This window comes from Vanellus vanellus (assembly GCF_965231255.1).
Source record: "Vanellus vanellus genome assembly, contig: HAP1_SCAFFOLD_62, whole genome shotgun sequence".
In the NCBI taxonomy this organism is placed as follows: Eukaryota; Metazoa; Chordata; class Aves; order Charadriiformes; family Charadriidae; genus Vanellus; species Vanellus vanellus.
Window position 1 is genome coordinate 853953 of NW_028127944.1, and position 18202 is coordinate 872154.

Consider the following 18202-nt stretch of genomic DNA (forward strand, 5'->3'; position numbering starts at 1 on the left):
TCCAGGGAAGACACCCGAGATGATTTTTCTCTCTTGACTTCGGTCCATCCTGCAGGATCTACCCAGAACTCCTCCCAGGTATCTCCCGCAGAGTTTTCTCCAGTGCTTTAGGGCCCTGTGATCCCGGGTAGCAACCCCAGACTCCTCCAGGGAAGACACCGGAGATGATTTTTCTCCTTGGACAAAGATCCATCCTCTGGGATGCATCCGAGACTTGTCGCAGCTATGTCCCTGAGTTTTTTTTCTCGCGGATTAGGGTTCTGTCATCCCAGGTAGCAACCCCAGACTCCTCCAGGGAAGACACCCAAGATGATTTTTCTCTCTTGCCAGTGGTCCATCCTGCGGGATCTACACAGACTCCTCCCAGGCGTCTCCCGCAGCCATTTTTCCGGTGGTTTGGGTCCCTGTAATCCCGGGTAGCAACCCCAGACTCCTCCAGGGAAGATACCCGAGATGATTTTTCTCCTTGGACAATGCTCCATCTTCTGGGATGCATCTGAGATTCCTCCCAGGTGACTCCCGCAGATTTTTTTCCTGTGGTTTGGGTCCCTGTAATCCCGGGTAGCAACCCCAGACTCCTCCAGGGAAGACACCCGAGATGATTTTCCTCCTTGGACAAAGCTCCATCCTCTGGGAAGCATCCGAGAGTCCTTGCAGGTATGTCCCTGAGTCTTTATTCCGGTGGTTTAGGGCCCTGTGATCCCGGGTAGCAAACCCAGACTCCTCCAGGGAAGATACCCGAGATGATTTTTCTCCTTGGACAAAGCTCCATCCTCTGGGATGCATCCGAGACTTGTCGCAGCTATGTCCCTGAGTCCTTTTTCTCGCGGTTTAGGGTTCTGTCATCCCAGGTAGCAACCCCAGACTCCTCCAGGGAAGACACCCAAGATGATTTTTTTCTCTTGACATCGGTCCATCCTGCAGGATCTACCCAGAACTCCTCCCGGGCGTCTCCTGCATAGTTTTCTCCAGGGCTTTAGGGCCCTGTGATCCCGGGTAGCAACCCCAGACTCCTCCAGGGAAGACACCCAAGATGATTTTTCTCTCTTGACATTGGTCCATCCTGCGGGCTCTACCCAGAACTCCTCCCAGTCGTCTCCCGCAGATGTTTTTCCTTTGGTTTGGGTCCCTGTAATCCCGGGTAGCAACCCCAGACTCCTCCAGGGAAGATACCCGAGATAATTTTTCTCCTTGGACAATGCTCCATCCTCTGGGAAGCATCCGAGACTCCTTGCAGGTATGTCCCTGAGTCTTTATTCCGGTAGTTTAGGGCCCTGTGATCCCGGGTAGCAAACCCAGACTCCTCCAGGGAAGATACCCGAGATGATTTTTCTCCTTGGACAATGCTCCATCTTCTGGGATGCATCTGAGATTCCTCCCAGGCGTCTCCCGCAGACATTTTTCCGGTGGTTTGGGTCCCTGTAATCCCGGGTAGCAACCCCAGACTCCTCCAGGGAAGACACCCGAGATGATTTTTCTCCTTGGACAAAGCTCCATCCTCTGGGATGCATCCGAGACTTGTCGCAGCTATGTCCCTGAGTCTTTTTTGTCGTGGTTTAGGGTTCTGTCATCCAAGGTAGCAACCCCAGACTCCTCCAGGGAAGATACCCGAGATGATTTTTCTCCTTGGACAATGCTCCATCTTCTGGGATGCATCTGAGATTCCTCCCAGGCGACTCCCGCAGAATTTTTTCCTGTGGTTTGGGTCCCTGTAATCCCGGGTAGCAACCGCAGACTCCTCCAGGGAAGACACCCGAGATGATTTTTCTCCTTGGACAAAGCTCCATCCTCTGGGAAGCATCCGAGACTTGTCGCAGCTATGTCCCTGAGTCTTTTTTCTCGCGGTTTAGGGTTCTGTCATCCCAGGTAGCAACCCCAGACTCCTCCAGGGAAGACACCCAAGATGATTTTTCTCCTTGGACAATGCTCCATCTTCTGGGATGCATCTGAGATTCCTCCCAGGCGTCTCCCGCAGACATTTTTCCGGTGGTTTGGGTCCCTGTAATCCCTGGTAGCAACCGCAGACTCCTCCAGGGAAGACACCCGAGATGATTTTTCTGCTTGGACAAAGCTCCATCCTCTGGGAAGCATCCGAGACTTGTCGCAGCTATGTCCCTGAGTCTTTTTTCTCGCGGTTTAGGGTTCTGTCATCCCAGGTAGCAACCCCAGACTCCTCCAGGGAAGACACCCAAGATGATTTTTCTCTCTTGACAGTGGTCCAATCCTGCGGGATCTACCCAGAACTCCTCCCAGGCCTCTCCCGCAGAGTTTTGTCCAGTGCTTTAGGGCCCAGTGATACTGGGTAGCAACCCCCAGACTCCTCCAGGGAAGATATCCGAGATGATTTTTCTCCTTGGACAAAACTCCATCCTCTGGGATGCATCCGAGACTTGTCTCAGCTATGTCCCTGAGTCTTTTTTCTCGCGGTTTAGGGTTCTGTCATCCCAGGTAGCAACCCCAGACTCCTCCAGGGAAGACACCCAAGATGATTTTTCTCTCTTGACAGTGGTCCAATTTTGCGGGATCTACCCAGAACTCCTCCCAGGCCTCTCCCGCAGAGTTTTCTCCAGTGCTTTAGGGCCCTGTGATCCCGGGTAGCAACCCCAGACTCCTTCACGGAAGACACCCAAGATGATTTTTCTCTCTTGACATCGGTCCATCCTGCAGGATCTACCCAGAACTCCTCCGAGGTATCTCCCGCAGAGTTTTCTCCAGAGCTTTAGGGCCCTGTGATCCCGAGTAGCAACCCCAGACTCCTCCAGGGAAGATACCCGAGCTGATTTTTCTCCTTGGACAAAGCTCCATCCTCTGGGAAGCATCCGAGACTTGTCGCAGCTATGTCCCTGAGTCCTTTTTCTCGCGGTTTAGGGTTCTGTCATCCCAGGTAGCAACCCCAGACTCCTCCAGGGAAGACACCCAAGATGATTTTTCTCTCTTGACATCGGTCCATCCTGCAGGATCTACCCAGAACTCCTCCCAGGTATCTCCTGCAGAGTTTTCTCCAGTGCTTTAGGGCCCTGTGATCCCGGGTAGCAACCCCAGACTCCTCCAGGGAAGACACCCAAGATGATTTTTCTCTCTTGACATTGGTCCATCCTGCGGGATCTACCCAGAACTCCTCCCAGGCGTCTCCCGCAGATGTTTTTCCTGTGGTTTGGGTCCCTGTAATCCCGGGTAGCAACCCCAGACTCCTCCAGGGAAGATACCCGAGATAATTTTTCTCCTTGGACAATGCTCCATCCTCTGGGAAGCATCCGAGACTCCTTGCAGGTATGTTTCTGAGTATTTATTCCGGTGGTTTAGGGCCCTGTGATCCCGGGTAGCAACCCCAGACTCCTCCAGGGAAGATACCCGAGATGATTTTTCTCCTTGGACAATGCTCCATCTTCTGGGATGCATCTGAGATTCCTCCCAGGCGTCTCCCACAGACATTTTTCCTGTGGTTTGATTCCCTTTAATCCCGGGTAGCAACCCCAGACTCCTCCAGGGAAGACACCCGAGATGATTTTTCTCTCTTGACTTCGGTCCATCCTGCAGGATCTACCCAGAACTCCTCCCAGGTATCTCCCGCAGAGTTTTCTCCAGTGCTTTAGGGCCCTGTGATCCCGGGTAGCAACCCCAGACTCCTCCAGGGAAGACACCCCAGATGATTTTTCTCTCTTGACATTGGTCCATCCTGCGGGATCTACCCAGAACTCCTCCCAGGTATCTCCCGCAGAGTTTTCTCCAGTGCTTTAGGGCCCAGTGATACAGGGTAGCAACCCCAGACTCCTCCAGGGAAGATACCCGAGATGATTTTTCTCCTTGGACAATGCTCCATATTCTTGGATGCATCTGACATTCCTCCCAGGTGTCTCCCGCAGACATTTTTCCGGTGGTTTGGGTCCCTGTAATCCCGGGTAGCAACCCCAGACTCCTCCAGGGAAGATATCCGAGATGATTTTTCTCCGTGGACAAAGCTCCATCCTCTGGGATGCATCTGAGACTTGTCTCAGGTACGTTCCTGAGTCTTTTTTCTCGTGCTTTAGGGTTCTGTCATCCCAGGTAGCAACCCCAGACTCCTCCAGGGAAGACACCCAAGATGATTTTTCTCTCTTGACATCAGTCCATCCTGCAGGATCTACCCAGAACTCCTCCCAGGTATCTCCCGCCGAGTTTTCTCCAGTGTTTTAGGGCCCTGTGATCCCGGGTAGCAACCCCAGACTCCTCCAGGGAAGACACCCAAGATGATTTTTCTCTCTTGACATTGGTCCATCCTGCGGGATCTACCCAGAACTCCTCCCAGGCGTCTCCCGCAGATGTTTTTCCTGTGGTTTGGGTCCCTTTAATCCCGGGTAGCAACCCCAGACTCCTCCAGGGAAGATACCCGAGATAATTTTTCTCCTTGGACAATGCTCCATCCTCTGGGAAGCATCCGAGACTCCTTGCAGGTATGTTTCTGAGTCTTTATTCCGGTGGTTTAGGGCCCTGTGATCCCGGGTAGCAAACCCAGACTCCTCCAGGGAAGATACCCGAGATGATTTTTCTCCTTGGACAAAGATCCATCCTCTGGGATGCATCTGAGATTCCTCCCAGGCGTCTCCCGCAGACATTTTTCCGGTGGTTTGGGTCCCTGTAATCCCGGGTAGCAACCCCAGACTCCTCCAGGGAAGACACCCGAGATGATTTTTCTCCTTGGACAAAGATCCATCCTCTGGGATGCATCCGAGACTTGTCGCAGCTATGTCCCTGAGTTTTTTTTCTCGCGGATTAGGGTTCTGTCATCCCAGGTAGCAACCCCAGACTCCTCCAGGGAAGATACCCGAGATGATTTTTCTCCTTGGACAATGCTCCATCTTCTGGGATGCATCTGAGATTCCTCCCAGGCGTCTCCCGCAGACATTTTTCCGGTGGTTTGGGTCCCTGTAATCCCGGGTAGCAACCCCAGACTCCTCCAGGGAAGACACCCGAGATGATTTTTCTCCTTGGACAAAGATCCATCCTCTGGGATGCATCCGAGACTTGTCGCAGCTATGTCCCTGAGTCTTTTTTCTCGCGGTTTAGGGTTCTGTCATCCCAGGTAGCAACCCCAGACTCCTCCAGGGAAGATAACCGAGATGATTTTTCTCCTTGGACAATGCTCCATCTTCTGGGATGCATCTGAGATTCCTCCCAGGTGACTCCCACAGATTTCTTTCCTGTGGTTTGGGTCCCTGTAATCCCGGGTAGCAACCCCAGACTCCTCCAGGGAAGACACCCGAGATGATTTTCCTCCTTGGACAAAGCTCCATCCTCTGGGAAGCATCCGAGACTCCTTGCAGGTATGTCCCTGAGTCTTTATTCCAGTGGTTTAGGACCCTGTGATCCCGGGTAGCAAACCCAGACTCCTCCAGGGAAGACACCCAAGATGATTTTTCTCTCTTGACATCGGTCCATCCTGCAGGATCTACCCAGAACTCCTCCCAGGTATCTCCCGCAGAGTTTTCTCCAGAGCTTTAGGGCCCTGTGATCCCGAGTAGCAACCCCAGACTCCTCCAGGGAAGATACCCGAGATGATTTTTCTCCTTGGACAAAGCTCGATCCTCTGGGATGCATCCGAGACTTGTCGCAGCTATGTCCCTGAGTCACTTTTCTCGCGGTTTAGGGTTCTGTCATCCCCGGTAGCAACCCCAGACTCCTCCAGGGAAGACACCCAAGATGATTTTTCTCTCTTGACAGTGGTCCAATCCTGCGGGATCTACCCAGAACTCCTCCCAGGCGTCTCCCGCAGATGTTTTTCCTGTGGTTTAGGGCCCTGTGATCCCGGGTAGCAACCCCAGACTCCTCCAGGGAAGATACCCGAGATAATTTTTCTCCTTGGACAATGCTCCATCCTCTGGGAAGCATCCGAGACTCCTTGCAGGTATGTTTCTGAGTATTTATTCCGGTGGTTTAGGGCCCTGTGATCCCGGGTAGCAACCCCAGACTCCTCCAGGGAAGATAGCCGAGATGATTTTTCTCCTTGGACAATGCTCCATCTACTGGGATGCATCTGAGATTCCTCCCAGGCGTCTCCCGTAGACATTTTTCCTGTGGTTTGGGTCCCTGTAATCCCGGGTAGCAACCCCAGACTCCTCCAGGGAAGACACCCAAGATGGTTTTTCTCCTTGGACAATGCTCCATCCTCTGGGAAGCATCCGAGACTCCTTGCAGGTATGTCCCTGAGTCTTTATTCCGGTGGTTTAGGGCCCTTTGATCCCGGGTAGCAACCCCAGACTCCTCCAGGGAAGACACCCGAGATGATTTTTCTCCTTGGACAAAGATCCATCCTCTGGGATGCATCCGAGACTTGTCGCAGCTATGTCCCTGAGTCTTTTTTCTCGCGGTTTAGGGTTCTGTCATCCCAGGTAGCAACTCCAGACTCCTCCAGGGAAGACACCCAAGATGATTTTTCTCTCTTGACAGTGGTCCAGTCCTGCGGGATTTACCCAGAACTCTTCCCAGGCCTCTCCCGCAGAGTTTTCTCCAGTGCTTTAGGGCCCAGTGATACTGGGTAGCAACCCCAGACTCCTCCAGGGAAGACACCTGAGATGATTTTTCTCCTTGGACATATCTCCATCTTCTGGGATGCATCCGAGACTTGTCGCAGCTATGTCCCTTAGTCTTTTTTTCTTGCGGTTTAGGGTTCTGTCATCCCCGGTAGCAAACCCAGACTCCTCCAGGGAAGATACCCGAGATAATTTTTCTCCTTGGACAATACTCCATCCTCTGGGAAGCATCCGAGACTCCTTGCAGGTATGTCCCTGAGTCTTTATTCCGGTGGTTTAGGGCCCTGTGATCCCGAGTAGCAACCCCAGACTCCTCCAGGGAAGACACCCAAGATGATTTTTCTCTCTTGACATCGGTCCATCCTGCAGGATCTACCCAGAACTCCTCCCAGGTATATCCCGCAGAGTTTTCTCCAGTGCTTTAGGGCCCTGTGATCCCGGGTAGCAACCCCAGACTCCTCCAGGGAAGATACCCGAGATGATTTTTCTCCTTGGACAATGCTCCATCTTCTGGGATGCATCTGAGATTCCTCCCAGGCGACTCCCGCAGATATTTTTCCTGTGGTTTGGGTCCCTGTAATCCCGGGTAGCAACCCCAGACTCCTCCAGGGAAGATACCCGAGATGATTTTTCTCCTTGGACAATGCTCCATCTTCTGGGATGCATCTGAGATTCCTCCCAGGCGTCTCCCGCAGACATTTTTCCGGTGGTTTGGGTCCCTGTAATCCCGGGTAGCAACCCCAGACTCCTCCAGGGAAGATACCCGAGATGATTTTTCTCCTTGGACAATGCTCCATCTTCTGGGATGCATCTGAGATTCCTCCCAGGCGATTCCCGCAGATGGTTTTCCTGTGGTTTGGGTCCCTGTAATCCCGGGTAGCAACCCCAGACTCCTCCAGGGAACATACCAGAAATGATTTTTCTCCTTGGACATATCTCCATCCTCTGGGATGCATCCGAGACTTGTCGTAGCTATGTCCCTGAGTCACTTTTCTCGCGGTTTAGGGTTCTGTCATCCCTGGTAGCAACCCCAGACTCCTCCAGGGAACATACCAGAAATGATTTTTCTCCTTGGACATATCTCCATCCTCTGGGATGCATCCGAGACTTGTCGTAGCTATGTCCCTGAGTCACTTTTCTCGCGGTTTAGGGTTCTGTCATCCCCGGTAGCAACGCCAGACTCCTCCAGGGAAGACACCCAAGATGATTTTTCTCTCTTGACAGTGGTCCATCCTGTGGGATCTACCCAGAACTCCTCCCAGGCCTCTCCCGCAGAGTTTTCTCCAGTGCTTTAGGGCCCAGTGATACAGGGTAGCAACCCCAGACTCCTCCAGGGAAGATATCCGAGATGATTTTTCTCCTTGGACAAAGCTCCATCCTCTGGGATGCATCCGAGACTTGTCTCAGCTATGTCCCTGAGTCTTTTTTCTCGCGGTTTAGGGTTCTGTCATCCCAGGTAGCAACCCCAGACTCCTCCAGGGAAGATACCCGAGATAATTTTTCTCCTTGGACAATGCTCCATCTTCTGGGATGCATCTGAGATTCCTCCCAGGCGATTCCCGCAGATGTTTTTCCTGTGGTTTGGGTCCCTGTAATCCCGGGTAGCAATCCCAGACTCCTCCAGGGAAGATACCCGAGATGATTTTTCTCCTTGGACAATGCTCCATCTTCTGGGATGCATCTGAGATTCCTCCCAGGCGTCTTCCGCAGACATTTTTCCTGTGGTTTGGGTCCCTGTGATCCCGGGTAGCAACCCCAGACTCCTCCAGGGAAGACACCCAAGATGATTTTTCTCTCTTGACATCGGTCCATCCTGCAGGATCTACCCAGAACTCCTCCCAGGTATATCCCGCAGAGTTTTCTCCAGTGCTTTAGGGCCCTGTGATCCCGGGTAGCAAGCCCAGACTCCTCCAGGGAAGATACCCGAGATGATTTTTCTCCTTGGACAATGCTCCATCTTCTGGGATGCATCTGAGATTCCTCCCAGGCGTCTCCCGCAGACATTTTTCCTGTGGTTTGGGTCCCTGTAATCCCGGGTAGCAACCCCAGACTCCTCCAGGGAAGATACCCGAGATGATTTTTCTCCTTGGACAATGCTCCATCTTCTGGGATGCATCTGAGATTCCTCCCAGGCGTCTCCCGCAGACATTTTTCCTGTGGTTTTGGTCCCTGTAATCCCGGGTAGCAACCCCAGACTCCTCCAGGGAACATACCAGAAATGATTTTTCTCCTTGGACATATCTCCATCCTCTGGGATGCATCCGAGACTTGTCGTAGCTAAGTCCCTGAGTCACTTTTCTCGCGGTTTAGGGTTCTGTCATCCCCGGTAGCAACCCCAGACTCCTCCAGGGAAGACACCCAAGATGATTTTTCTCTCTTGACAGTGGTCCATCCTGTGGGATCTTCCCAGAACTCCTCCCAGGCCTCTCCCGCAGAGTTTTCTCCAGCGCTTTAGGGCCCAGTGATACAGGGTAGCAAACCCAGACTCCTCCAGGGAAGATATCCGAGATGATTTTTCTCCTTGGACAAAGCTCCATCCTCTGGGATGCATCCGAGACTTGTCTCAGCTATGTCCCTGAGTCTTTTTTCTCGCGGTTTAGGGTTCTGTCATCCCAGGTAGCAACCCCAGACTCCTGCAGGGAAGATACCCGAGATGATTTTTCTCCTTGGACAATGCTCCATCTTCTGGGATGCATCTGAGATTCCTCCCAGGCGATTCCCGCAGACATTTTTCCGATGGTTTGGGTCCCTGTAATCCCGGGTAGCAACCGCAGACTCCTCCAGGGAAGACACCCGAGATGATTTTTCTCCTTGGACAAAGCTCCATCCTCTGGGAAGCATCCGAGACTCCTTGCAGGTATGTCCCTGAGTCTTTATTCCGGTGGTTTAGGGCCCTGTGATCCCGGGTAGCAAACCCAGACTCCTCCAGGGAAGATACCCGAGATGATTTTTCTCCTTGGACAATGCTCCATCTTCTGGGATGCATCTAAGATTCCTCCCAGGCGATTCCCGCAGATGTTTTTCCTGTGGTTTGGGTCCCTGTAATCCCGGGTAGCAACCCCAGACTCCTCCAGGGAAGATACCCGAGATAATTTTTCTCCTTGGACAATGCTCCATCTTCTGGGATGCATCTAAGATTCCTCCCAGGCGATTCCCGCAGATGTTTTTCCTGTGGTTTGGGTCCCTGTAATCCCGGGTAGCAACCCCAGACTCCTCCAGGGAAGATACCCGAGATGATTTTTCTCCTTGGACAATGCTCCATCCTCTGGGATGCGTCTGAGATTCCTCCCAGGCGTCTCCCGCAGACATTTTTCCGGTAGTTTGGGTCCCTGTAATCCCGGGTAGCAACCCCTGACTCCTCCAGGGAAGATACCTGAGATGATTTTTCTCCTTGGACATATCTCCATCTTCTGGGATGCATCCGAGACTTGTCGCAGCTATGTCCCTGAGTCTTTTTTCTCGCGGTTTAGGGTTCTGTCATCCCCGGTAGCAACCCCAGACTCCTCCAGGGAAGACACCCAAGATGATTTTTCTCTCTTGACAGTGGTCCATCCTGTGGGATCTTCCCAGAACTCCTCCCAGGCCTCTCCCGCAGAGTTTTCTCCAGTGCTTTAGGGCCCAGTGATACAGGGTAGCAACCCCAGACTCCTCCAGGGAAGATATCCGAGTTGATTTTTCTCCTTGGACAAAGCTCCATCCTCTGGGATGCATCCGAGACTTGTCTCAGCTATGTCCCTGAGTCTTTTTTCTCGCGGTTTAGGGTTCTGTCATCCCAGGTAGCAACCCCAGACTCCTGCAGGGAAGATACCCGAGATGATTTTTCTCCTTGGACAATGCTCCATCTTCTGGGATGCATCTGAGATTCCTCCCAGGCGTCTCCCGCAGACATTTTTCCGGTGGTTTGGGTCCCTGTAATCCCGGGTAGCAACCGCAGACTCCTCCAGGGAAGACACCCGAGATGATTTTTCTCCTTGGACAAAGCTCCATCCTCTCTGATGCATCCGAGACTTGTTGCAGCTATGTCCCTGAGTCTTTTTTCTCGCGGTTTAGGGTTCTGTCACCCCAGGTAGCAACCCCAGACTCCTCCAGGGAAGATACCCGAGATGATTTTTCTCCTTGGACAATGCTCCATCTTCTGGGATGCATCTGAGATTCCTCCCAGGCGATTCCCGCAGATGTTTTTCCTGTGGTTTGGGTCCCTGTAATCACGGTTAGCAACCCCAGACTCCTCCAGGAAAGATACCCGAGATAATTTTTCTCCTTGGACAAAGCTCCATCCTCTGGGAAGCATCCGAGACTCCTTGCAGGTATGTCCCTGAGTCTTTATTCCGGTGGTTTAGGGCCCTGTGATCCCGGGTAGCAAACCCAGACTCCTCCAGGGAAGATACCCGAGATGATTTTTCTCCTTGGACAATGCTCCATCTTCTGGGATGCATCTGAGATTCCTCCCAGGCGATTCCCGCAGATGTTTTTCCTGTGGTTTGGGTCCCTGTAATCCCGGGTAGCAACCCCAGACTCCTCCAGGGAAGATACCCGAGATAATTTTTCTCCTTGGACAATGCTCCATCTTCTGGGATGCATCTGAGATTCCTCCCAGGCGATTCCCGCAGATGTTTTTCCTGTGGTTTGGGTCCCTGTAATCCCGGGTAGCAACCCAAGACTCCTCCAGGATAGATACCCGAGATAATTTTTCTCCTTGGACAAAGCTCCATCCTCTGGGAAGCATCCGAGACTCCTTGCAGGTATGTCCCTGAGTCTTTATTCCAGTGGTTTAGGGCCCTGTGATCCCGGGTAGCAACACCAGACTCCTCCAGGGAAGATACCCGAGATGATTTTTCTCCTTGGACAATGCTCCATCCTCTGGGATGCGTCTGAGATTCCTCCCAGGCGTCTCCCGCAGACATTTTTCCGGTAGTTTGGGTCCCTGTAATCCCGGGTAGCAACCCCAGACTCCTCCAGGGAAGACACCCGAGATGATTTTTCTCCTTGGACAAAGCTCCATCCTCTGGGATGCATCCGAGACTTGTCGCAGCTATGTCCCTGAGTTTTTTTTCTCGCGGATTAGGGTTCTGTCATCCCAGGTAGCAACCCCAGACTCCTCCAGGGAAGACACCCGAGATGATTTTTCTCCTTGGACAAAGATCCATCCTCTGGGATGCATCCGAGACTTGTCTCAGCTATGTCCCTGAGTCTTTTTTCTCGCGGTTGAGGGTTCTGTCATCCCAGGTAGCAACCCCAGACTCCTCCAGGGAAGACACCCAAGATGATTTTTCTCTCTTGACATCGGTCCATCCTGCAGGATCTACCCAGAACTCCTCCGAGGTATCTCCCGCAGAGTTTTCTCCAGAGCTTTAGGGCCCTGTGATCCCGAGTAGCAACCCCAGACTCCTCCAGGGAAGATACCCGAGCTGATTTTTCTCCTTGGACAAAGCTCCATCCTCTGGGATGCATCCGAGACTTGTCGCAGCTATGTCCCTGAGCCCTTTTTTTCGCGGTTTAGGGTTCTGCCATCCCAGGTAGCAACCCCAGACTCCTCCAGGGAAGACACCCAAGATGATTTTTCTCTCTTGACATTGGTCCATCCTGCGGGCTCTACCCAGAACTCCTCCCAGTCGTCTCCCGCAGATGTTTTTCCTGTGGTTTGGGTCCCTGTAATCCCGGGTAGCAACACCAGACTCCTCCAGGGAAGATACCCGAGATAATTTTTCTCCTTGGACAATGCTCCATCCTCTGGGAAGCATCCGAGACTCCTTGCAGGTATGTCCCTGAGTCTTTATTCCGGTGGTTTAGGGCCCTGTGATCCCGGGTAGCAACCCCAGACTCCTCCAGGGAAGATACCCGAGATGATTTTTCTCCTTGGACAATGCTCCATCTTCTGGGATGCATCTGAGATTCCTCCCAGGCGTCTCCCGCAGACATTTTTCCGGTGGTTTGGGTCCCTGTAATCCCGGGTAGCAACCCCAGACTCCTCCAGGGAAGACACCCGAGATGATTTTTCTCCTTGGACAAAGCTCCATCCTCTGGGAAGCATCCGAGACTTGTCGCAGCTATGTCCCTGAGTCTTTTTTCTCGCGGTTGAGGGTTCTGTCATCCCAGGTAGCAACCCCAGACTCCTCCAGGGAAGACACCCAAGATGATTTTTCTCTCTTGACAGTGGTCCAATCCTGCGGGATCTACCCAGAACTCCTCCCAGGCCTCTCCCGCAGAGTTTTCTCCAGTGCTTTAGGGCCCTGTAATCCTGGGTAGCAACCCCAGACTCCTCCAGGGAAGACACCCGAGATGATTTTTCTCCTTGGACAAAGCTCCATCCTCTGGGATGCATCCGAGACTTGTCGCAGCTATGTCCCTGAGTCCTTTTTCTCACGGTTTAGGGTTCTGTCATCCCAGGTAGCAACCCCAGACTCCTCCAGGGAAGACACCCAAGATGATTTTTCTCTCTTGACATCGGTCCATCCTGCAGGATCTACCCAGAACTCCTCCCAGGTATCTCCTGCAGAGTTTTCTCCAGTGCTTTAGGGCCCTGTGATCCCGGGTAGCAACCCCAGACTCCTCCAGGGAAGACACCCAAGATGATTTTTCTCTCTTGACATTGGTCCATCCTGCGGGATCTACCCAGAACTCCTCCCAGGCGTCTCCCGCAGATGTTTTTCCTGTGGTTTGGGTCCCTGTAATCCCGGGTAGCAACCCCAGACTCCTCCAGGGAAGATACCCGAGATAATTTTTCTCCTTGGACAATGCTCCATCCTCTGGGAAGCATCCGAGACTCCTTGCAGGTATGTTTCTGAGTATTTATTCCGGTGGTTTAGGGCCCTGTGATCCCGGGTAGCAACCCCAGACTCCTCCAGGGAAGATACCCGAGATGATTTTTCTCCTTGGACAATGCTCCATCTTCTGGGATGCATCTGAGATTCCTCCCAGGCGTCTCCCACAGACATTTTTCCTGTGGTTTGATTCCCTTTAATCCCGGGTAGCAACCCCAGACTCCTCCAGGGAAGACACCCGAGATGATTTTTCTCTCTTGACTTCGGTCCATCCTGCAGGATCTACCCAGAACTCCTCCCAGGTATCTCCCGCAGAGTTTTCTCCAGTGCTTTAGGGCCCTGTGATCCCGGGTAGCAACCCCAGACTCCTCCAGGGAAGACACCCCAGATGATTTTTCTCTCTTGACATTGGTCCATCCTGCGGGATCTACCCAGAACTCCTCCCAGGTATCTCCCGCAGAGATTTCTCCAGTGCTTTAGGGCCCAGTGATACAGGGTAGCAACCCCAGACTCCTCCAGGGAAGATACCCGAGATGATTTTTCTCCTTGGACAATGCTCCATATTCTTGGATGCATCTGACATTCCTCCCAGGTGTCTCCCGCAGACATTTTTCCAGTGGTTTGGGTCCCTGTAATCCCGGGTAGCAACCCCAGACTCCTCCAGGGAAGATACCCGAGATAATTTTTCTCCTTGGACAATGCTCCATCCTCTGGGAAGCATCCGAGACTCCTTGCAGGTATGTCCCTGAGTCTTTATTCCGGTGGTTTAGGGCCCTGTGATCCCGGGTAGCAACCCCAGACTCCTCCAGGGAAGATACCCGAGATGATTTTTCTCCTTGGACAATGCTCCATCTTCTGGGATGCATCTGAGATTCCTCCCAGGCGTCTCCCGCAGACATTTTTCCGGTGGTTTGGGTCCCTGTAATCCCGGGTAGCAACCCCAGACTCCTCCAGGGAAGATATCCGAGATGATTTTTCTCCTTGGACAAAGCTCCATCCTCTGGGATGCATCTGAGACTTGTCTCAGGTACGTTCCTGAGTCTTTTTTCTCGTGCTTTAGGGTTCTGTCATCCCAGGTAGCAACCCCAGACTCCTCCAGGGAAGACACCCAAGATGATTTTTCTCTCTTGACATCAGTCCATCCTGCAGGATATACCCAGAACTCCTCCCAGGTATCTCCCGCCGAGTTTTCTCCAGTGTTTTAGGGCCCTGTGATCCCGGGTAGCAACCCCAGACTCCTCCAGGGAAGACACCCAAGATGATTTTTCTCTCTTGACATTGGTCCATCCTGCGGGATCTACCCAGAACTCCTCCCAGGCGTCTCCCGCAGATGTTTTTCCTGTGGTTTGGGTCCCTTTAATCCCGGGTAGCAACCCCAGACTCCTCCAGGGAAGATACCCGAGATAATTTTTCTCCTTGGACAATGCTCCATCCTCTGGGAAGCATCCGAGACTCCTTGCAGGTATGTTTCTGAGTCTTTATTCCGGTGGTTTAGGGCCCTGTGATCCCGGGTAGCAAACCCAGACTCCTCCAGGGAAGATACCCGAGATGATTTTTCTCCTTGGACAATGCTCCATCTTCTGGGATGCATCTGAGATTCCTCCCAGGCGTCTCCCGCAGACATTTTTCCGGTGGTTTGGGTCCTTGTAATCCCGGGTAGCAACCCCAGACTCCTCCAGGGAAGACACCCGAGATGATTTTTCTCCTTGGACAAAGATCCATCCTCTGGGATGCATCCGAGACTTGTCGCAGCTATGTCCCTGAGTTTTTTTTCTCGCGGATTAGGGTTCTGTCATCCCAGGTAGCAACCCCAGACTCCTCCAGGGAAGATACCCGAGATGATTTTTCTCCTTGGACAATGCTCCATCTTCTGGGATGCATCTGAGATTCCTCCCAGGCGTCTCCCGCAGACATTTTTCCGGTGGTTTGGGTCCCTGTAATCCCGGGTAGCAACCCCAGACTCCTCCAGGGAAGACACCCGAGATGATTTTTCTCCTTGGACAAAGATCCATCCTCTGGGATGCATCCGAGACTTGTCGCAGCTATGTCCCTGAGTCTTTTTTCTCGCGGTTTAGGGTTCTGTCATCCCAGGTAGCAACCCCAGACTCCTCCAGGGAAGATAACCGAGATGATTTTTCTCCTTGGACAATGCTCCATCTTCTGGGATGCATCTGAGATTCCTCCCAGGTGACTCCCACAGATTTTTTTCCTGTGGTTTGGGTCCCTGTAATCCCGGGTAGCAACCCCAGACTCCTCCAGGGAAGACACCCGAGATGATTTTCCTCCTTGGACAAAGCTCCATCCTCTGGGAAGCATCCGAGACTCCTTGCAGGTATGTCCCTGAGTCTTTATTCCGGTGGTTTAGGACCCTGTGATCCCGGGTAGCAAACCCAGACTCCTCCAGGGAAGACACCCAAGATGATTTTTCTCTCTTGACATCGGTCCATCCTGCAGGATCTACCCAGAACTCCTCCCAGGTATCTCCCGCAGAGTTTTCTCCAGAGCTTTAGGGCCCTGTGATCCCGAGTAGCAACCCCAGACTCCTCCAGGGAAGATACCCGAGATGATTTTTCTCCTTGGACAAAGCTCCATCCTCTGGGATGCATCCGAGACTTGTCGCAGCTATGTCCCTGAGTCTTTTTTCTCGCGGTTTAGGGTTCTGTCATCCCAGGTAGCAACCCCAGACTCCTCCAGGGAAGACACCCAAGATGATTTTTCTCTCTTGACAGTGGTCCAATCCTGCGGGATCTACCCAGAACTCCTCCCAGGCGTCTCCCGCAGATGTTTTTCCTGTGGTTTAGGGCCCTGTGATCCCGGGTAGCAACCCCAGACTCCTCCAGGGAAGATACCCGAGATAATTTTTCTCCTTGGACAATGCTCCATCCTCTGGGAAGCATCCGAGACTCCTTGCAGGTATGTTTCTGAGTATTTATTCCGGTGGTTTAGGGCCCTGTGATCCCGGGTAGCAACCCCAGACTCCTCCAGGGAAGATAGCCGAGATGATTTTTCTCCTTGGACAATGCTCCATCTACTGGGATGCATCTGAGATTCCTCCCAGGCGTCTCCCGCAGACATTTTTCCGGTGGTTTGGGTCCCTGTAATCCCGGGTAGCAACAGCAGACTCCTCCAGGGAAGACACCCGAGATGATTTTTCTCCTTGGACAAAGATCCATCCTCTGGGATGCATCCGAGACTTGTCGCAGCTATGTCCCTGAGTCTTTTTTCTCGCGGTTTAGGGTTCTGTCATCCCATGTAGCAACCCCAGACTCCTCCAGGGAAGATACCCGAGATGATTTTTCTCCTTGGACAATGCTCCATCTTCTGGGATGCATCTGAGATTCCTCCCAGGCGTCTCCCGCAGACATTTTTCCTGTGGTTTGGGTCCCTGTGATCCCGGGTAGCAACCCCAGACTCCTCCAGGGAAGACACCCAAGATGATTTTTCTCTCTTGACATCGGTCCATCCTGCAGGATCTACCCAGAACTCCTCCCAGGTATATCCCGCAGAGTTTCCTCCAGTGCTTTAGGGCCCTGTCATCCCAGGTAGCAACCCCAGACTCCTCCAGGGAAGATACCCGAGATAATTTTTCTCCTTGGACAATGCTCCATCTTCTGGGATGCATCTGAGATTCCTCCCAGGCGATTCCCGCAGATGTTTTTCCTGTGGTTTGGGTCCCTGTAATCCCGGGTAGCAATCCCAGACTCCTCCAGGGAAGATACCCGAGATGATTTTTCTCCTTGGACAATGCTCCATCTTCTGGGATGCATCTGAGATTCCTCCCAGGCGTCTTCCGCAGACATTTTTCCTGTGGTTTGGGTCCCTGTGATCCCGGGTAGCAACCCCAGACTCCTCCAGGGAAGACACCCAAGATGATTTTTCTCTCTTGACATCGGTCCATCCTGCAGGATCTACCCAGAACTCCTCCCAGGTATATCCCGCAGAGTTTTCTCCAGTGCTTTAGGGCCCTGTGATCCCGGGTAGCAAGCCCAGACTCCTCCAGGGAAGATACCCGAGATGATTTTTCTCCTTGGACAATGCTCCATCTTCTGGGATGCATCTGAGATTCCTCCCAGGCGTCTCCCGCAGACATTTTTCCTGTGGTTTGGGTCCCTGTAATCCCGGGTAGCAACCCCAGACTCCTCCAGGGAAGATACCCGAGATGATTTTTCTCCTTGGACAATGCTCCATCTTCTGGGATGCATCTGAGATTCCTCCCAGGCGTCTCCCGCAGACATTTTTCCTGTGGTTTTGGTCCCTGTAATCCCGGGTAGCAACCCCAGACTCCTCCAGGGAACATACCAGAAATGATTTTTCTCTCTTGACAGTGGTCCATCCTGTGGGATCTTCCCAGAACTCCTCCCAGGCCTCTCCCGCAGAGTTTTCTCCAGCGCTTTAGGGCCCAGTGATACAGGGTAGCAAACCCAGACTCCTCCAGGGAAGATATCCGAGATGATTTTTCTCCTTGGACAAAGCTCCATCCTCTGGGATGCATCCGAGACTTGTCTCAGCTATGTCCCTGAGTCTTTTTTCTCGCGGTTTAGGGTTCTGTCATCCCAGGTAGCAACCCCAGACTCCTCCAGGGAAGATACCCGAGATGATTTTTCTCCTTGGACAATGCTCCATCTTCTGGGATGCATCTGAGATTCCTCCCAGGCGATTCCCGCAGACATTTTTCCGATGGTTTGGGTCCCTGTAATCCCGGGTAGCAACCGCAGACTCCTCCAGGGAAGACACCCGAGATGATTTTTCTCCTTGGACAAAGCTCCATCCTCTGGGAAGCATCCGAGACTCCTTGCAGGTATGTCCCTGAGTCTTTATTCCGGTGGTTTAGGGCCCTGTGATCCCGGGTAGCAAACCCAGACTCCTCCAGGGAAGATACCCGAGATAATTTTTCTCCTTGGACAATACTCCATCCTCTGGGAAGCATCCGAGACT